Source organism: Manis pentadactyla, chromosome 6, assembly GCF_030020395.1.
Source record: "Manis pentadactyla isolate mManPen7 chromosome 6, mManPen7.hap1, whole genome shotgun sequence".
Taxonomy (NCBI): domain Eukaryota; kingdom Metazoa; phylum Chordata; class Mammalia; order Pholidota; family Manidae; genus Manis; species Manis pentadactyla.
The window spans coordinates 146,614,806-146,636,887 of NC_080024.1; the positions used below are offsets into that span (position 1 = coordinate 146,614,806).

General features: G+C 49.0%; 1 protein-coding gene across 2 annotated transcripts in view; it reads right to left on the reverse strand.

Moving 5' to 3' along the window:
• Positions 1-22,082, reverse strand: part of BCL2 (BCL2 apoptosis regulator) — a 214,686-nt gene that overhangs the window by 64,123 nt on the left and 128,481 nt on the right. The window lies entirely within an intron of this gene.

The following is a 22,082-nucleotide window of genomic DNA, read 5'->3' on the forward strand; positions in this document are numbered from 1 at the left end:
GCTGATGCTGTGTTCACCCTAACGATCATCCTCTCTCTCCCCCCGCCCTCCCATGCATCCCAATCGGCTGTGTTCCCACCCATTTTTTAGCCCACCCAGCATGGCTGCTCCCCTATGGTGCCTCTGAAATCACCCCCGGAGACCACAGATACCCTCCATGTGGCTGCATCCACTGCACTTTCCAGGCTGCAGCTTCCGGAGGGCTCCGAGGCGCTGAACACCGGGGCCGCTGAGGGTCTTCACTCCTGCAGCATTTCTTCCCTGCCGCCTTCCCAGACACCGGCCACTCCACCGCCCTGACAGGCCCTCAGGGCTCCCTGGGCTTCTGGTCTGCACCGTCTTCTCCTGGTCTTAAATGTCATTCTTACGATCACGTCTCTGCGATCCTTACATCCAGCCCCACCTGCCCCTCTGCCGGATTCCTACTCCAGTCGCTTTGTATGATGTCCCACCAGAAGCCCCAAACTGGAGCCGTCACAGCTCCGGCCAGCTGGCCCCTCCTCCTGCCCTCCCTGTGCCCTTGCCGTCAGGTGACTCCACACCCTGATTGTCCCCTGAATGTTGTCCTCGTCCTTACCTTTCACCCATTCACTGGCAGATCCCACAGTCTCGGGTTGGGTTTCCCCAGAAGCAGACCCTAAGACAATGACTTGCGTGTGAACAGTTCACTTGACAGATGCTCCCAGGGAGTGGGGAAGTGGGGAAGTGAGACAGAAAAGGGCAGGCAGCCATGAAATCGCCTTACCAAGTAACTGTTGCTGGCAGCTGGGCATAATCCTGCTGGGAAACCTGGGGGCCAGGGCAGCGCAGGCACCTTTTGCTATCCCCCTAACAGGCTAGGGAGCTGGGGTATTTATACAGCCCGCTCCTTCCATTCATTGGCTGAGGGCAGCTCCTATAGAGGTGTCAATACCTGGCACTTCCCACAGGCCTTGCACCCAGACAAAGTGGACTCGAGAGGCCAAAGAAAGCCCTCAGGGAAAGACATGCCAATGCTGAATCCCTCCTAGCTGGAGGTCAAGCCAGTGAGCACTGCAGTGGTAAAGGGCAAGGGGATAATATAAGGCACTGTATGCACCACCCATCTGACCGATAAATAGGTCTCTATCCCCATTCCCTTCTCTCCCCAGGATTACTGCTATGACTGCCCATCTGAGGTCTGCCTCCTGTCTTGTGCCCAGCTTCAGTCTACTTACCATGTTGCAGCCGGAGGGATCCACTCAGCACCAAAGCTGTCAAATTCCTTAACGTGGCATCCACAGCTCCCAGTATTCAGGCTGAAACCTAGCTCTCCTGCTCAGCTTCTGTCACTTGTAAGTTAACTTTGGTTCATTCAGGGATTCAGTGTAATCATTTTCTGCAGGCAACTTTCTCCAAGCCCCTGGGCTAAGCTAAATAATCCCTGGATATTCTCAGTTCACTGTACTGTCTGAAGATCACCTGTTCACATGTCTGCCTTCCCCCATCCAACTACTAGCACCTGGAGGAACAGGGACCACATTTTATTTATCTTTGGATCCTGGGAGCCTGTGTCGGTCACACGTTAGGCACTCAGCAAATGTGTGTGGAACTGAAATAAGCTTATTTCTTTTACTATAGAGTAGGTTTTCCAAACATATCTTAATAGATGATTTTTTAAAGGGGGGGGTGTTGAAAGGACAAATAAATGATGGGCTTAAACAAAATCCAGTGCTTTTCATGGCGCAGCCTCTAGTGTCTTCCTATGAGGCATTGATGCTCAGCCAGACTCTAACGGTCAGCGTTGGATCTGATGGGTCAGGCTCTGTGCCATGCTGGTTGGTAAATATTTTGAGTAACAACCCGACCTGTGCACCTTGTGAGTCTCCAAGAGACGGATAAGCTGAGCAGCGTTTTCCAAACACACATCTGACCATGTACTCCACTGTCAGGGAGAGTCCTGCTGTGTTCTGAAGACATACTTTGAAAATGCTGCCTGGAGGTGGAAAAACACCACCAATACTGCCCACCGTGCAGGACAGGGGGCCAAGCTGTTTCTGGCCATCCACAGGAACAAGAAGACCCCCTCCCCCATGGCAACCAGGCCTGCATTCCACTAAGGGGTGTGAGCATCAGTTGGAAAGCCACCTACGAGGGCTCCAAGACACAGCACCCACGAATAGGCAATTGCCAGGCGACAGAGCATGTCGGGAGAGAGAGAAGGAAGGACGCGAAGGAGGGAAAAAGGGGGACACGCACAGAGAGATCAGTGACCTTCCTGAAGCCGAGGCAGCAGTGATTCTCCGGACACCAACCTTCCAACCAGGGCTGAGATCAAAAGGGGAAGCAGGCGGCCCGCGCTGCTGCACGTTGTGGCCAGCACAGCACCCTCGAGGAAGTGAGGACTTTTTTCTACCTGAATAAAGCAGCTGGTGAGGAAGTGACTCCATTTCCCCCCTTATCATTGGCTGAGCAGGATTTCCTCTGCAGCCACTTTGTGCTGAATGAGTCTTGAGGTTCCATCTGCAGATTGGGGGGGCTTTGGCAGCTGCAAGCTTCTATCCCCTGTGGCTCTTCCTCCTTCACCCTCCCTTCTCTCCCAAAATATTGATTCCGGGTTTGGGGGAAAAGGAAAGGACAAAAAAAAAAAAAAAAAAATGACCCAACTCTCAAGCATGTCACGGAAGGACACACAGCTGCCCAGCCTGCAGATGTGAAGAGAAAGCCAAGCACAAGAAGTACAATGACCCCCCGTCAGGATTGCAGGGCCACCCCCGAGGCCAGCTCCCTGAAAGAAGCTCCATCTTGGAGGGACTCCGGGCCCAGGGGGAGGTGCTAGTTGAATCACAGGGCAGGGACATAAAATGAAACCTAATCTAAGTGTCATCTGGATGTAACTGGAAACTTGCTAGACACATGGCAGGAGATGAAAAACCCAAACAAAACAAAAAACAAAACTTGCCCGCCTACCCCACTTGGTAGGGAAGTTTGGGTGTATTTTGTTATGCAAATCGAGCTAGGGAGGCAAATCAGGCAGGAGGCCCTCAGGAGCTAGGGAGGGCAGAAAATGAGAAGCCCCAGAGTTCCTCCCTTTCCTGAGCAGGGGCACAGCATGAAGATGATTTGCAAAGGGGTCTGATGCTCCGGAACCCCTGCAGCCAGGCACCAGGTCAAAGGCATGTGCTGTGTACACCTGCTGGAGGAGCCTCGAGCCAGAGCCGGCCAGTTCCAGGGCGGGATCTAAGAGGGTGCTAGTCTCACTGCCATGTGGGTGGGGTAGGAGGTGCTATCTGGAAGGAAGCACACAGACAAATTCCCCAGGCACCCACTATGCCAATCCTGCTGAGAGGCGAGGGCACTCCTGCCAGGAGATGCCAACTGCCCTGTGCTTCAAAGGACCATAGGTGGGAGATGGGCAAAGCCATGCAGCAATAGCAGAATGTGTTAAAATATGTTAATAATTGTCCTGTTGGGTTCATCATATTCATATAATAAACCCAAACAGGAGAAACTAAAGGCCATATTTATCCTCCGTCTTAAAATCTCATCTTCTGGTTGTTTCATGAACCAAACATCTTTATAAGGTGCTGAGGAATCTTACAGCTTAACGACCCACAGGCTCTGCCCTGTAAGAACTGCCTGGTAATATAATTCTCAGCGGCTTTAATGGCTCAAGAGTTTCCAAAGCGCTTTGCATGTGTGTCGTGTTCATCTTACAGCCACGCCCACTGAGGCCTGAGTAGGGCCCCTTCCACAGGATCCCACAGGCACTGTGCTGGCAGGAACCTGCCTGGCAGTGTCCTGGCTTTAAAACAAAGTCTCTTCATTTTTTTTCCTTACCTTCCTCATTCCAAGGCCTCCTTTTGGCTAGAAGCCTCTAAGTGCCTGCATTTTTCTGGTGCTTGGCTCTTCCTTGCTGAGGGCTTAGGCTACTTTCACCATTTGGGGGGCAACACCACCAAATGATATTGTGTTGGGCATGAAGATATGTTGAATACAAGAAGTGTGATAATTACAACTCATTAATAGAAAGACAAATAGCCCAGTTACAAAACAGATAGACTGGAACTGACATTTCACTAAGGAAGCTATACAAATGGCCAGTAAACACATGAAGAAATGCTCACCGTTAGGGAAATGCAAATCAAAGCCACAAGGAGAGACCACTTCATATGCACTAGCATGGCTATGATGTAAAAAATGGACAATAACAAGTTTGGTGGGAAGAGCGAACAAATGGAGGCCTCACACATTGCTGGTGGGAATGGAAAATGGTACAGGGGCTGTGGAAAACAGTAGTGGTTCCTCAGAAAGCTGGACAGTTGCCACGTGATCCGACTTCCACTCCTAGATACATACCCAACGTAACTGGAAATCTATGTTCACATAAATATTTGTACACAAATATTCACATTAGCATTACTTAGAAGAGCCAAAAGAGGAAATGACCCGAATGTCCGTCAACTAATGAATAGATAAACAAAAGGGGGTAGATCCACACAACAAAATATTATCCAGACATAAAAAGGAACAAAGCATTGATACAAGATACAACACAGATGAACCATGAAAACATTACACTCAGTGAAAGAAGCCAGGCATACATGGTCACACATCGTATGGTGCCATTTATATAAAAAGTTCAAGATAGGCAAATCCACAGGGATAGAAGTAGATAGCGGTTGCCAGGGGCTGGGGATAGAGAAGAATGGTGAGTGATGGCTAATGGGCACAGGGCTTTTTTTCTTTGGAGTGACAAAATAGTCCTGGAATTAGGTAATAGGGAGAGATGTACAACCTGTGAATATACTAAAAACCAGTCAATCACTTTAAATTGAATTCAATGCTTTCTCCATTATAAAAAAAAAAACTTGATTACATTTCTCACACTACCTAAAGAAAGGGACTGAACTATTTTTAAACCACACAGAATCTGCCTGAAGGACTGCCTTGTTCTGCAACCTGTGTTCACAGGTGTGTGGGAAAATGGGGCTCCTTTGATTAGAAACTGCACAACCTTCACCCTCCTTTTAATGATTTTTTTAAAACACAGGAGGTGGCATGGTGGCTGAAAACTGTTCTGGATGAAGAGGTAGGATGGCTGAGGGGCAATTTGGGTGAACAATTCACCACTTCCGGCTTTCCTCATCTGAAAACCTGATCGGTAGCTAATCTCCAAGGATCATCTCTCCAATCTACCACCCTGGGCTTCCACAGTTAATGATCTCATTTTCTATCTTTTCTCACGCATCTCCCAGGATGTGATTTGGGGTATCCTGATGCACACCAGAAACTGTGCTACTGAACCTGCTGTAAATGACTGGCCTGTTCCTCTCTGTGGACTTTTTCTGCCACCCACTGGCCTTCCCCTCTGCTTGCCCCCAAGCCCACGTGGCCTCAGTACCTCCTGCTGTGAGTGTCATTCTCTGGGGCTCCTGGAATCCCTCATCTCTCCAACGTGATAGCCAAGCTGTCTTGGCCTCTGACATGCCTGTGTGCTTCCCATTTCTTTGTTTTTATGACCATAATCCTGGCATTTGTTGCACAGAGCCCTCTGCCTCTCACGCCAATTTTAATCAGAACTGGCAATGTCAGTGTCCTTCAGAGCTGGGAGTAGGGGGGAAGATTTGCTTCTCCTCAGCATCAGATGGGACCCGACACTGCCTGATGCAGGCCGGCGGCCCTCGGTGGACTAGCGTTTGCCATGTGTCCCCCAACTGTTCTTCCTTGAGTTCTGGAGTCTCAGGTGTGGCTCCTCTCCCGGCCCCCTCGCCGGTGTCCAGACCAGCCTTGGTGTTCGTGAGCACGCATTTCATCACCGTAAGCTCGGCAGCAGGTGCGCGTATGCTCCCTGGACCACACTCTCTGGACCACGTGTGCAGTGTGGCCACGTGGCCTGTGAACACACGGCGAGGGGCCTGCTGCTCTCCCTGCCGCCAGTTAATTCATGAAAATATGCCAGAAAATGGGGACTGAAAGCAGATGCTTGTTGAGTTCTACTGCTAGGCCTAATCACTGTCATCAGGATGCCACTGCTGGGGGCCAGGGGGAAAGGGATCCTTCATTTATTAACCGTGGAGCGCCGGAGTTGGGGGCCAAATGTCTGATTCGCACTTGTTTAAATCAGCAAGTGTTGACTGAGGGTGGTGGTGGTGGGGAGTACAAAGAACCCGCATTTCCTAATAGGAACTTGCTGAAAGTGGCCTCAGGTCTGGAGGGGGGCATGTCAGAGTGGAAAGAGCGAAGCAGACCGACTTTCTGTGGACATCGTCCTTAGTGCGGTGCTGCCAGCCTCTAGTCACGTCTGGTCTGACGCTTGATTTCAGGACAGGGTAAGAAATCAGCATGGGTGTCCTTTCTGGAAGCCCCCCACTGCATGGGCTCTGGGGCCCTTGCTTCTGTCACAGACTCAGACACGGGTCAGGGCCAGATCTGCCCCCGATTGTGCTGGCCCTGTGGTTCTCAGTTCGCAGCAAGAACATAGCAAATTCTGCTTAAACCTCCCAGGATGCTAATATCAGCTCAAAAGCACCCCAAGATACAATAAACCTTACTCTGTTCCCAGCTACCCAATTCAGCGGCCCTGCAAGTCACAGCCTGATAGTCAAAACGACCCAGGTGATCCTCAGAGCAGGGCACCCGTGGGAGAAGCCTCTCCCGCACACCACAGAGCCACCTGCAGTACGAAGAGCGAGTGGCCCCTCTGGGCCTGGGAAGTACTCACTGGGCTCCATGTGGGCGTGCTAAGAAAAATCTGCTTTCGCTTTGTAATTTGTGATTTAGTTCAGTTCACCTGGAAAGACTCAACATGAATAAAAACAGATGCACTTCAAGGCGCACGGCCTGGCTCTCTGACAATCCTCTTCCTTCCGCATCAGGCAGTCTTCCTGTGTCTGGGAAGAGAGCCCCATCACAGGCAGACGCAAGGTCTCTGTCCCTGCGACAGCTGCTAGCACTGGGACTGACGCGGGCAAGGCCAGCGCCGTGGCTCCAGACCTAGGCTCATTGCAGGGAGGCACAGATGCTGGCGTGACCTCGCGTCTAAATACATGTTTACCGTGAAGAACTTCTGACTGTGCGTGCTTTCTGTTACCAGAACAATAAAGAGCCATATATGCAAACAGGGAGAGAGAGATGGTGGTGGGGGTACCTACACACACAGAAGGACAGGGAGAAGAAGACAGAGATAGACAGACAGACAGACAGATCCTGAAAGCAACCATGGGTGAGCTTCCAGCGAGTGGAGGGGCTGCAAACATCCCTTCAGCACAGCCTCCCCGGGGCAGCTGACAGCTGGCTGGCCCCGTACAAGGACTCCCGCTAGCAGTGAGGTGAGCCTGCTGTGGACATCAACAAGGCCTGTCAGTGGCGTCAGCAGTGGGCACTTAGGAGGAGAGAAGCTGTGCCCTGGGAGCTCAACTTCCAAGTAACTGTCACTTCCCATTCTACACTCAACACATTTGCATCCGGCAGTGCACAGCCTGCCGGACCTGCAGACCTGCCTGCAGAAGGTGCTCAAGTATTTGCTGGCTGGAGCCAGAATGGGATCCGAGCCACACCCCTGGGTCTCACTACACTGACTTACTCTTCAGGCAAGGGGCTGGGCTGGAACTTCACAGGACTTCCTGGCAGGTGAGCAGGTGATGTCCCCAGCTACATGCGTGGCCTTGCAGCTCCTGCCATCACTGGCACGTTCGGGTGGGTCAGCTCAAGTTGATTCCATGGTGCAAATATGCACTGAGCACCTGCTCTGGGCAAAATGCCCCCCTCAGTGCTGCAGGGAAATGTGGGTGGCCATGGCATCTGTACGAAAACCACTCCTTGGACCCAGTACAGTGTCTTACCCCAATCAAGGACTCCGTAAAGGCTCCTCCAGTGGGCCCACGGAGAGATGGCATGTGTCTCACCATAAATATTGTTTGCTAAGGTCATAAGAAGTAGCTCATTTATTTGGGCTGGCAGAGCCTTCAGACGAGTCTTTGGCTCTAGCAAATTGTTATTTCCACTGAGGGGACCCTTTGTCCAAGTGCATGGATCTTGGATCCATGTGCAACATGCTTTTCATACTAAAGCTGGTGCCAACTGGACGGCCCTTGCTAGCTCTGTGTGGCACTTCCACAAGTGTGACCCTGGTGCCCTCGCTTCCATCCCTCCTGTGGACATAACTGAGTCAGGCAATCCAACCACAGTCAAACCACTTATCTGAATACTACCTGTTGTACCAGACCCCACGAGGCAGCTCTTACAAAGGACATTATACAGAAGATACGGCGGGGCAGAGAGGTCACACAACTTGCCCAAAGTCACACGGCTCATGTGTGGCAAAGCTGCAATTTGAATCAAGGACTGTGCAACCCGTAGGTGTGCAGCTTTTTCAACTGCACTTTGCTTCTCCTGTTGGAGACAGAAGGGAGATCCAGGCCTTGGGGAGACAACAGTTCAATATGAGAGGTTAAACAGGAAGTCCTGAGGAGGGGCATAGAATCAAGTGGGAGTTTGGGCCATGGTGTTGGCAGGTCCTCAGGGGGCTTGTGGACACAGCCAGGGCTAGTCAGAGTGAGCATTCACAGAGAGAAGCCCATGACCACAGAGAAAGCACGAGTCAGAAGGGCCTGCCCCCGGGCTCTCTGCAGAACTCGATCTCATGGGAACGTGTGCAGCATTCCGGAATCCCTCAGTCTGTGGTTTGGCCCTGGTGGCTGATACTGCACGCGCCTCTTCAAGAGTATTTAAAAATGCCATGTAGATAGAGACATGAATCCCGCAGGAGAAATTCCTCCCGTCGTGTTCAGGAAAAGCCCTCCTATTAGCGGGGTTGTTTCATAGGGAATTCTGGAATGTAAAAGGGGAGCAAAATTTTCCTGAATCACAAAAGCAAATACAACTCGAGGCCTGCTTAGGACATTCAAATAGGTGGCCCAAGAGCCTGCCCAGTGATGACTGGCTTTCCACCCTTCCAGGCGCTCTGCTCACAGTTCCTGCTGAACCCCAAGCACCTGAACCCCTGCAGCTCCCCACCAGAGCAGAGCCAGGGCTGAGGGAGGCACATGGCCCCGGCCACAGGGACCTGCCCCTGTTCGGCAGCCTGCGGGCCAGCCAGCAACCTCTGGGCCCCCTCCTCCAGGCCTCCCCCTGCCAGCTCAGGACCAGTAAGTTTTCTTCTGCTGACTTAAATTTGGAAATATTTCATAATTTAATGAAGCCTGAGACCTTTGAATTCCTAGGAAACCTGCCCACAGAGCATTTTACGGAGAACCTGTCTGCTGGCTGGGTATTTAATCCTTTAATCTTCGGTCTGTTCCTGGACGGCTGGCAAGTTTGTGATTGCCGCAGTCAGGCCCAAAAGGTCAGAAACGCTTTGGGTTTCTCAGGAGTTGAAACAGAGAGGATCTGCTTGGCACAATCTCTAATACACCAAGTTAAAGACGGACAAGTGAAGGCGAGTCCCCGGGTCTCTCAGGCACTTGCGCGTGCACGGTGGCTCTGAGCTCAGCTCCCGCTTTAGTGGGGGGCGCCTTCCCTCCTGCCAGGCTGAACGCTGGGGTGCACAGAAGGCTGGGCCGCAGCCGGCCTCAGACTGCTGACAACGTGGCGCCCAACCCCACTGTTAACGCAGACAGGACGCTTCTCTTACCTCCCAAATCCCTTTCCCCCTGAAATTCAGTTTTTCCCCATTGCCTCTGTCTTCTGCTTTGCTTTCCCGCCCCCCAATACCCCTCACCCCACCGTCTCGCATTTTCTCAGCTTAAGTTCATTCCCTGGCTCTGATTTTTGTCTTCCAGGACAGGCTCGCTCTGAGTTTCCTGGAAGATGGTGATTCCCCACCCTCTCAGATGTGTAGAAGGCTGCGCGTCGGCCAATTGAACATGTGAGGCCCCAGCAGCCAGGGCAAGGGCTCGGCCACAGCTGTGTGGGGACTGGCCAGCCCTCGTCCCCGTGACAGGACCCCGGTCGTGGCCCTGATGGGAGAATCTGGGCTGGGCCTGAAGCCTGCAGGAGAGGGCGTGCGGGCCCGGAAGTCTTCCTTGGTGCCCTCTGACCGTGAGAGTCTAACAGGAGGCCAGGCCTGTGAGCCTGGCCGGAGTCTGAGCAAGATGCTCGCTCTACGGCCTCCATTAACCCAGGCAGGTTAAATACTGGTTATGTGGCCATAGGACAACTGCAGAGGGATGTATGTCAGACAAATGAGCAGAGCGAAAACATCTAAATGTCATGTTTTCGTTGTGAGCTTTCACCTCTGCCAAATCCTGGAAATTCTTAAGTCTTACAACTGTATGTGCTTTTCATTTCCATTTAAACCTGAAACATCATTTCAGTGTCTTCCGAGGTAATCGTAACCAACTAAATCAACCTAGAAAACTGTGAGAGAAATATTAGAGTGACTCCACATACACCTGGTGGGTTTTTGTGAGATGTTTGACCCCAGGCATAAGTTCAAGGTTGATGGATTACAGGTTCAAATAGATAAGTTTTACTAACCCAGAATGTCACTTGGAAAAGGTCATTTTATTAAGGCAACTGTAAGTGTTAAAAAGTTATAATTTCACTGCCATCATGTCTACAAGACCTTTTGTAAAACCTTCAGATATAAAATAAATAAGTCCTGGGGCCGTAATGTCCAGCATGGTGACCGTGGTTTATGATACCGTATTGTATGTTCGAAAGTGGCCAGGAAAGTAGATCTTAAAAGTTCTCATCACAAGAATAAAAAACTGTAACTATGTGTGATGATGGATGTTAACAGACATACTGTGGTGATTGTTTGGCTATATATCAAATCGTTATGCTGTCCATCAATCATATCTCAATTTTAAAAAATTTATGACATCAAGTCTGTAAGACCTTTTGTTAAGCAAGAAAGAATTCCAAATTTTAATGTCTGACAGCAGAACACATTGTTTCGAAGGCAAAAGTCGGCGTGGGGCTGTGCCCCGGCTCAGGAGCTGATCACATTAAATGGTGATCACATCACAGTGCACACAGTGGGCAAGCTGTGGGTCTCGGCGTCAGCTACCCCTGGCCCAGGCCCTCTCTTCCCCGACAAGGGAGTCACCTCTCCAAGTTTCAAGAGCCTCCTTTGTGATAGGAAGAGAAGGCCCTGTGTCTTTTGAAGGCCATTCTCTGGTTCTAAGTTTGCATAACTTGTAGATTCTGAGACTCGGTTTTGTGTTTGTGTATCAAGAACAGGGAGAATGAAAAGGGTTATGTAATTGGGACATTGAGAGAAACAGGTCACCAGAGCCTTTCTGACCCTCACCAGAAGTCCCAGAGCTGCCGTTCTATCTGTCCCGGTGCACACAGAGCCCTAATCACAGAGCTGGTTTCCTGAGGGGAAATCTGGAAGTAATTGCCCTAATAGTGAAGCTACAGATGTGCTTGATATTCTAGACATCCAAAGAGGTCCCCAGACCTTCAACACACCGGAGTCAAGAATCTCAGGCGGGGTTCCTAAACTCCCAACCATCTATTCCTGCTTAGGAACCAGCTATTTGGGACTACAGTTCAAATGGAATGAAAGCCGTATTTCAGTAATGTGGAGATGATTTTATGAAAAATTCAGAGACGGCTTCCCTGGAAGTGTCCTACGTATCACTCAGAAATAATACTCATTAGTGGTAACTTTTGATGATAAGTTACTATACCAACCAAAGTTTTTATCGTTTTCATCCCTGTTCGTTGGACAACAGCACCCTGTGTCACCCACATGATCCTTTCCAGCCCTCCGGCATTTCTTGGTTCCCTAGAGCAACCCCTGAGCTGAAGCTTTCCGTCCTTAGTCTTTTCCCAGAATGTTTCCTTGTCTCCCAAACCCTGAAAATTACAGAGAAAATCCATTCAGTCATTTTTGGGTTATAAGACTGTGGAAATTTTGTTTTTCAAGTTTCAGAAGATTGTTGAGCTACTTTTTTTTTTCTTCTTCTTCTCTCATTTCGGATCACTCAAAACTCATTTGGACCCATGACATCAACCTCGGCATGTCTGAAGAATGAGGAACAAGGATTTTTGCCTTGTTTGGAACCGAAAGAGAGGAATATCCATTTTTCCTCTTTTTTCCATTTTTATGGAGACAGTATTTTTTGCTTTTAGCTGGATGATGTATACTTTTAACATTCCAGGAAAAAAAGTGTCAGTGATATGCACGTCATAATAAAAGAAAATCAAAAGAAATGAAATTACAAGGAACAGGGAACTTTATCATTTTGACTATGAAATGCCTGGATGAAAATCTAATTTAAAAAAATCACCAGCACCATGTAAATGAAAGAGAATATACAAAAAGATGTGTTATATTAAAAATTAACTTAATCTTTCTGGCTGTTGGACTTTAACCCTTATTTTTAAAGGCCAAAAATTATCATTTGGTGCTGGATGAAGAGTAAACCTCACACTAATATAATGTAATACTAACAAGTGACAACAGATCCTCCTGGTCTCTGCCTGTTGGCTGGGACATAACAGGACACAAAAAAAGTTGTTAAATCAAGAGTGAATGTCTATCGAGAATGAAACAATAGCCTTCTCTTTCTCATGATTACAAAGGTATCTATTGTAAATGAAAAAAAGAATATTCACATGGCATACTGTAGTTGATAAAATGCCTCAATATCTATCAACTGGTTTGACCTTCATGAAAACCCTCAGTTAAGTTATGACCATTTTACAGATGATCAGGGATATGTTTAACTTTTTCAAGGACACGTGGTTACTTGACAGTGGAATCAGGAGTCAAGCCCAGAATTCTGACATAATGTATCTTGCCTTTCAACCTTTCACAAGGCCTCCCTAAACACTGGGATGACTCCCATCTATTTAGCTTGTACGGAGCCAGGATGTCGTAACCTTGAATACAGCAGTGACTTACCCCCTTGTAACATCTCTGTCTCTTTGGAAAAGTTTATAAACTCTGAGGGAAAAAAAATCAAGCTTATTTATATCATAAATCTTGGCTGTCAACAGAGGGCTTTGGACTTGTCTCTGCCTAAGTTGCTCTTCTAGCTCAGTGAGATTTAACTCTGCCACCTTCAACCCATATTAAAAGAAACTGGAACCATTCATATATTTAGAGCGAGAGTCCAAATAATAATGCAATAACACAGCCTTCCTTTAAAACCCTCTTCTTGATGGAATCTCCAATTTTCCTTTCAGGCATGAAAAATAGCACTGTTCTCACAGTGGCCTGGCAGAGGGTTAGGAGTGAGGAAGGGAGGAGATGCCACTAATAATATTGATTTCTAGCCAATTCTCTAGTTTTTGTTTGGAATCAAGCACAATGCTGAACTATATGGCTCTCTACAGAAAGGGTTCTCATTTCATAAGGCTTTTAGATTTGGGGAGAGAAGTTTCCTTTGTCCAGATGTGATTTTGTCCCCACTTTGCTTGAGTCAGCCTCAAAATGAAAGAAATGGATATCTGGTAGAAAGATTTCTCTCCTCTTCCTTCAGCAGCATCACTTCCAGAGGGAATGCCACAGAAAGCACCTGCTCTCACCTTCTAGCAAAAGTGGTGGGCCCAGAGGGGCCCAGAGAAAAGCAGGAAAATCACTTTTGTCCATCAGACATTACAATAATTTTTCTTCTTCTATCGCTATGTTTACTCTTTTTTTTTCTTCCCATATCCCTCTGAATTTGCCATCCCCTCACTTTCTCTTAGCGTTTGTCTTTGATCCTATCAGTCTCCTCTCAAACTATGTCCCCCTAATGCTGTGGAAATGTTATCCCTAAGCCTTCTCTGTATCCCACAGCCTGGCAGACATTCTAGAACTGGATTCTGCTCAGCCTTTTGGAGAGCTGTTTTAGTTTGATACACCAGCACTGTCCATGTAGGGATAAAGAAGTAGACTGAAGAGAGGGAGTCCTAAAAATCCTGAAACTTACACACATTGTAGAGAACTTCTGGCAGTGCAAGTTCCAGGGATGCTGCACTGCAACGTAAAAGGTGATGCTCAGGAAGGGGTTCTCCGGGTTGGGAGAGTGCGACCGACTCTCCAAACACTACTGGGCGGCTCCTGTCACAGTCCAGTTGGACAGACAACACTCTTCAAAGACCAATCAGCTGTATCTCCACCGAGAAGGCCAATGGCCTCTTTTCATCCTGACTTACAGAGCCGTCACATTAAGCTTCAACAAATTACTTGGTGAGTCCTCATGGTTTCCTCCTCTGCAGTGCAATTAGGGGCATTCCCTACTCCTCATTTGTCTCTCAGCTACTCAAAGGGAATTTTCCCCTTTTCGTGTTTTCCCATAAATTAGCCTTACAGATGGGTCAAACTGATCTGTTCAGATTTCCCCTCAAATTTCCCTTCCCCATACTGACGATGTCTGTCTTGATACTGAACTACTTTCTTCTATGGCCCATCTACCTCCCACCACACCAGTCCACCCCCTGACTAGACATCCATCCTGTATTATTTATTTGGTACCAGTTATATGATGAATATGACCCAAACTCTGGGGTGGACTTGAGAAAATTATAACCACTCCTCCCCCTCTAGTTGGAGACAAATACTTAGGAAGCAGGAGCGAGCAATACGAAAGAGAATGACCTCAGTGACAGAATGTGTGGCACAGCACATGGGCCATGAGAGTGTGGGGAGGGACGAGATGAAGCAGGCCCGTCCATCCAGGCAAGGCAGCCATAGTGGGCGAGGGTCAGGGCGCAAGGGTGACAGGACAAGCTAGAGGTGCAGGGGGAAATGTGTATGCACAGAACATGTGACTGAATGGTTTCAGAACAAAATCTCAAGGAAAAAATCATTGAAATGAAAGTTGGAGCTTATTAAATTTCAGTAGGCCCAACCCAATTTCTCGTCCTTCCCAGTCATGTGGATACATGCTAATTTCTTTGGCAGCCTTATATAAAGTTCTTAATGTGATCTGAATCCCTTAGAGATTAGCACTATTATAAATATAAATGTTCAAACACAACCAAGTTGAAACAAAATGCCCCCCAAACATTGGCTTTCTGTTAAATGCAAGTTTTCAGTGGTGCATTGAGCTCTTGGATAAACGAGCTAGCAAACAGAGTGAAATGGGGCCACTGGCTAGTTCTCAAGGCCCGGCCCCTTCACAGGAGGGAGCAGACTCGGTAGCTGCTCTCTATGTATATAATCTAGAGCAGCTGGCAGGACAGCTTTGGATGACAGTCTGAAAAACACTAATTCAGAACACCGAGGTGGGGCTTGGAAAGGAAATGCTGAGATCCTGATCAAAACAGACAGCCTTTACTCACCAGCCAACCTGCCAGACCTCTCCTTTGGGCAGCCTATGGGAGGCTCACTCACAAAGAGCTATTAATAGATATCAAGGAGTTTGTTTATCTAACTAAGAGAAAACAGCACTCAAGTTCTTCAGAAACATGTCTTTGACACCAAACCGATGTAGCTGTTCCAGGCACAGGAACGGAGCATACCACACTGTGCTTGGAGTTTTGATGTGGTCATTAGTCACTAAGCAGAACTGCCACTTGGCCACACCTTGTGTGCCCAATTCTAGGTACTTGAAATTTTAAAAACATACCTCTTTCAAGAAATTCTAAAAATCAAGGTATTTTTCCCCCCATTAATTTGTATAAGCCTTGCCCAGAGTTAGTCCAAAGGCCTGAGATTTGAGTGCCAAGTCAAGCAAGGGCAGAAGGGATTGCAATGACCGAATCTGTTCTTTAATCTTCTAGCATCTGTGCTCAGGGCTTTTTGTCAAACTAACTGGCCTCCCCATCCACAGAATGTTACTCCTAAATGTTCTTACTTTCTTACTGCTAAATCATAAGGTGCAAAGTATTCCCAAGAGGCAAAACAAACAAATAAACAAACACCTCACATGCCTGTTCTCAGACAGGCTCCCGTCCCATGGGAAGACAGGATTACTTGGGTTTGATGAAATTACAGACTATCCGTCATATAACAGGATGCCTCCACATCAGTCAGGTGATAAGGCCCCGCCATGTCCTCAGTTTTAATATTTCCTACCTGTTTGACAACGGCTTCTTCAGCGGAGAATACCAGAGGCTAGCATACTGATACAACTTCGACTTGGTCTCAGATAACATCGAATTCACACGCACCAAGATGCGCTGCCCACCTGCTCTCTCCCATCTGAGAAGCTGCCTCACTGATTGGCCTCTGATTCGGCACCTCAGCCTTCCAGGAGGCAGCCTGATGGAGAGGCAGTAGCACTTAGACAGCCTACATCCCAGCCGGAAACCCCAGTGACCCTCAGCTTGTCCCTTCCCTCCCTACCGCCACACCATCACTGACATCACTACCGTGTGGATGTCTCCTCTTTCTAATCCCACTGATGCCAGGTCCCTTAACCCCACCATGTCAGTCCTGCTCACCCTCTGTGACATCATCTTGCATCCACCTGCACTTGGCACTGCCGCTAGTGGGTCCTCTTAAACCACCAAAGCAAGTGTCTCCTTCTCACTCATCCAAATGCCCTGAGTGGCTCCCCATAATCCACAGGGTGAACTGGCCCTGATCCCTGCCTCCAGCCTCGCCTCTCCCCATGCCCACCTCACGCCTTCACCTCCATGTAACTACCAGCAGCATCAGCCTGCAACCTCATGCCTCCAGCTGACCCTGGCTCACACCACATCCTTGTGCATGCAACTTTCTTGACCAAGCCCCAACACCTCCCCATCACACCCACTTCTCATCCTGTCCCATCTCTGCTCACACTGAGCTCACTGCTACAGGTCTGTCTCTGCCTCGAGGGCAGTGCCTGCCTATTACTCATCTCTGTCTTCCAGGTTCAAACAGTGCCTGGCACCTGGTAAAACCCGTGGAAGTGTTTGCAAAATGAAGCAAAGTTAAAACTATGCTCAAGAAAGACAGACGCGTTACACATTGTAAAAGAGCGTAGGAACTGTCTGGGGCTGGGACAGAAATATGGCATGTGGCAGAGTCTAGAATGTGAGTCAGATTTCCAAATCTACTACTTCATAGCTTTAAGAACTTGGCCAAGATGTCTAAAGCCGCTGAGCCTGTTATTCATCTGTAAAGAAGAGGGGATGGTCGCATCGGCCGCAAGGGCTGGCGTGAGTGTGCCCCGGAGGGGGCACAGTGGGCAGGCAGCAGAGGTGCCCTTGGTCGGCAGGCCTGCGCTGAACACAGACTGTGTGAAGGTGCTGCACTGGGGCGTGGGGAGACAGCCGGGGCTGAGCAGAGCCTCAAGAGATGGACAGTCAACTTGACAAGGCAGAATAGCCTCGTTTTGGAAGGTTGAGAAACTCTGCAGCAAGGCAGTAAAACCAGGTGAGTCCCAAGGCTGAAGGCTCTCCACAGGTTGGCGCGGGATACACGGTGTGAGCTGGGGCTGGGGAGCTCTCTGGGGCTGAGGGTTGGGACGGAGATGGTGTACGAGGAGGGTCCTAGTCCACCTTCTGGGACGGAAGCTGCAGGAAGCTCCGGAGTCCAGGGGATGGTTCCAACTGGGTCTGCTGCTTTTAGTCTGCGTCTGCTGCTCTCTGCTGCCCCCTGTTGGTGTGGCAAGGGAAGAGTAGGATGGTGGCTGGGACGGAATGGAAAGAGGGCTGGGCAGGCAGGTGGGGGTCAGGAGAGCAGCAGTGGGGCGGTAGTGGGTGTGGGAAGAGCAGGGCCTGCCCGGGGCCACCACGAGCCCTCTCCCCTCTGTCACACCCTCTCTGGCACCCCAACCCTGGCTTTATTCTCTGCAAGTCAGAGGCTCATCCTGCATCTCCCAGGTGAGGGCTACTGGTGTGACCACGGTGAGGTGCACTAGTCTTTTGGGGACACCTGCTTGGCTTGGCTTGCCTGACAGCATTTCCCAAGAAAAGCCAGAAATCGCTTCTGCACTGAGCCCTGAATGCCCCCAGTTCATATTCATGAGGTTTGCTGAGAAGGAAAAAACAGAAAAGACTGAGAGGACAGAAGACAGGGAGGGGAGGGGAGCAGTAGGCACAGAGCCTTACCCAGGAGCCCCGGGGCAGGGCACTGCCCTGAGGGGAAAGCACAAATGACTGTTCTGCTCCCCCGGGCCCAGTGCTTTGGACTTACAAAGTATAGGTCTTAGGTCAGCTGACATTAGGGGCTGGGTAATTCTTTGTTGGGGGAGGACACGGAGGGATGTTGGGCGCATTCCCGGCCTCTACCCACTGAATTCCCATAGAAACCCCTGCCAAGCTGGGACAGCCAAAAATTCTCCAGACCTTACCAACTGTCCCCTGGGAGGCCAAGCCACCCCGCTGAGAAGCCCTGCCTTAGAGTACTGGCAGGCCAGACCCAATGGCCTGTTCTTCCCCCATCTCACCGGTACCTGAGCACTAAGTGCCACGTATCCACCTGCCCGTGCCCTTGACATTCATAGAAACAGAAACAGAGACTTCCCTCTGGGGCCAGGGAACTGCTCTCCAAGTCCTGATTTGGGTGGTCCTCTCTTGCTCTGCTCAGTGACCACATGACCCCGGGGGACTTGGCCTGGAGTCCTGACTGTCCAGTTTCCTGGGCAACAGGAGATTCAGGTGAGCGTTGGCCCAGAGGCAGCGCTAGGATGGAGGTGCAAATGGTGGAAACTCTGCTCTCCATCTTCTCCGTTTTCCCTCCTCTGAGCTGTTTGCTCAGTAAGAAAAAGCCCCAGTGGCTACTCATGTGAATAGGAATCTGGGGCCACCCTCCTCCAAATTTAGTGCTGGAGCTGCAAAGGAAAGCCTTTTGTACAAATAAACAATTAAGCTAATTGTGGGTCTGACAATGACTTTTTTCCTGAGGAATTAAGGATTCGAATGGTGTTAGGCTTCCAAGCTGAGCCTCTACCAGGAAAAACCAGAATGCGCAAAGCTGAAGAAATAGGGTCCAAGCCCCCTTAATTTTTAAGTGAGGAAATTGAGTCCCAGAGAAGTTAAAAGCCAGCCATCATGGAAGCCAGGACCGGACATACCATGAGGAATATAGATTTATGTAAGTTCCTAACGCTCCCCAACAGCCAGTCAGGCATCAGGAAATCAGGACCAGGAGGGCGGTCCTGGAGGGTCCCCTCAGAGCATGCATCACTAAGTGTGTGCACACCTCCAGACATTTCTTATTTCATGGAAACCCTTTGCCCAGGGCTGGTCCCTAAAACCATGCAAGAGGCAACTGAACAGAGGCCCACAGAGGGGCACCTATGCCTGCCTGGCTCTGTGACATTGTTTTCAGTTAATATTAGTATTAGCTGTTTTCGGCTTTAACCTTAAACTCCAGCTGACTTTATCTTCTCTCACTTATTGTAACTGCAATGCTGTGCACGGTGTAAAGGTCACACCTGTGTTTATATGCCATATGCCATCAAAATACCGTGAAGAGAACACTATGTGGTCTCTATCAGAAGATCAAAAAAGAAGGGGAGCGGCAGGCTTCCCCCCTAACTTGGGGCTGTTCAGTCCCTCTCGAACACGGAGGCTGGCCCGTGCCTGCTGTGGCTACCAGCAGCTGACTTCCAGGCCGTGCACACATGGTTCATTGACAGAGAAACAAAGAGGCACCTGTCCGGGTTTCACGGTGACCAGGGAGTTTCCAGTGTGGATATGAGAAAACTTTTACACTACCCAAACATTCTTTTTCTTTTTTTTTTAAAGCCATAATTAGAAAGAAAACAAACATATACAGGGTTCAATGTAGCAGGAAAAAGAAACTCAAAAGACAAGCCATTTCATAAGAAAAGCTCCGACAGGGTCTCAACTCACCTGGCCTAGAATCTAAGAGGCGGTTTGGCTGAGGAGGGAACGGGTTGGTCACCCCAAAGACCTGGGAAGCTGGCTGCCCCAGAGAAGCTCCCAGGTGGGAGGGTCCTCTGTTTCCCCGGGCTGGAGGAGTGGCTGGTAAGGATGGTGGGGGAGTAAGGAAGTCAGAGAGAGAGTTGCTGGGGGTGGATTTTTCTTGTCTAACCTACTGGTGCTTTGAGATGCAATTAATAAATAACTGCTGAGAGCAACTCCCAGTGAAGGCATTTAGCTCACTGGCTCCTTCTGCCAAGGCAGAAATAACCTGATACTGTTTACCTGGCAGCCCAGTGACCTGACCCTAGCAGAGACTTTGCTAATTAGCATAGTCCTCAAAGCCCAGCCTTGGGACTGGCTGTCACACACTCTCCTCCATTCCAGGTGTCAGCCCGCACTGGGCCCACTGAGCCCCCCAGGCAGCCTGTCAGCCAATCCCAAGAGCAGCAAGATCTGCCTCGCTCGAGGGGCCTGATCTACCTGCTGGCCCCACTCAGGCCCTATCCACCTGGGGGCACGTGGGACACAAGCCAGTCCCAGCACCAGAATCCAAGTCCTACATCCATCTTCAAAAGGCATCTCTTGAAGCTGCATGGGAAAAAATGCTTTTTGCTTTAAACTCACCTGGCATTGTACTGACTTGCAAACAGGTCGGTCAGCTTCAACTAAGCCAGGTTGTACCTGGAGCTGATGGTAAGCGTTAACACTCAGAACGCCAACAGGAATGTCCAGCTTACTTAAATATCTGCCCGCCACTCAGGCAGTGGTGAGTCATTAATTTGTGTGAGATCCATCAGTTTATAAAAGATACTGGATAACTTAATTATTTTAAATCATGTGAACATAGATTTATGTTCAGGGATTCAGCTTAAAAAAAAAAAAAGAAAGTATCCGCACTGGGCTCTCTTCTCCCAAACAATGCGTATCACCATCTTCCCTCCCCGCGTCCACTCATGCTCTACAGAGGGCTGCCAGCACGCTGAAGTACAGCAGAGGACTGGGCAGAGTGGTTGTCACCAAAATCACAAAAACACAACTGAAAGAGAACTGTTCTTAAGAAAGACTCATGTAGCATAAAAGGGGAATTTCCAGAAGCCTCTGATATTAGCAATTCGACCTTCCATTCCCTTCCTCTCTAGTTTCAAGATGAGATGATGACAAAAAGACAGACTTGTCAGGAAAAAAAAAAAAAACCATGAAACTCCTAAAAGTAGACAAACATGTAAGCTGGTACAGTGTAACGTGTGGGAATTTCCACACCTGTTCTGCTCTGCCAGGAAGAGGCGGGAAAGAAGAGCAAGCCCTCATTGCCCCCACTCGCCCACATTCAGACACATCATTTGACTGTTTTATTTGAAAGTATCACTGCTTAGCGACTACACATTTTCTTTTCCTTGTTGGGCAAAAGTAGTTTTCCCAAAGTAAGTTCTGGAAAGGATTTTGTAGAAGCAGGGATAGCTGGGAATTTTCTCAAAACCAGTGCAAGTATGGATGTTTCCCCTTTCACTTTCCATTTTTACATATGCATTGAAAGCCAACAGGCGCTGGCTGATTTCAGTAGAAGGACCCAGAGGGAGGAGAAGCTCTCTGTCTCAGGGGGCCAGTGGACGTGTACTCGGCATTTGTTTTCTACGGGCCTGGGATATTAGGTACTTTGGGGGAGTCGTAGTCAGGAAACAGAAGACAAAATCCAATTGAATATGGAAATGAGCCAAACAAAAATGGACATAAAGATAAAAAAACACATGAAAACACAGACTCATGCATCTAACCAGCTGTGGTTTCTATAAGCGGGGCTGATTTGCTCGCCTTGCAAAGATTTCCCATGCAGTAGGACTGCTCACACACAGGCGTTTCTCAGTTCCTGCTGGCCAACCTTAAGGAAAAATCCCTTCAAAGGGGGTCGTTTCCATCACGCCTGCTTTTTCTTTTTTGCCAAACTCAAGCCACTTTTTTGTTTTAAAAATTCTCATCCAGGTATAACTTACGTTCAGCAGAAAGAACACGTTTTCTGTGTACAGTATGATGACTTTTGACAAAAGCCTACACCCCTGGAACCTGCTCCCCTATCAAGATATGCAGCATTTCCATCATCCCAGAAAGATCCTGTAAAGCCACTTTGTTTTTAAATTGTTTACATCTGAATGTTTTTGCGTGGAGATTATCAAAGCCAAATGTGTGGGAAGAAAGGCTAATCATCAATCATCTACTGCAAACACAGGTAGTGAAGTGGAGGTTCTGAAGATGGAGCGTGAGCCTGCACAAACACGTCTGCAGGGAGGGGTGCTTTTAGTAAACGCCAGGGGGCTTTTCAGGGACGGGCATGTAGGCCCCTCGCAACGGCCCTGTTGGCACTTGACCATGTAACTAAGCTGCATGGGTTTCTTTTCTGGGGTGTTCTTTAGGCATCGGGG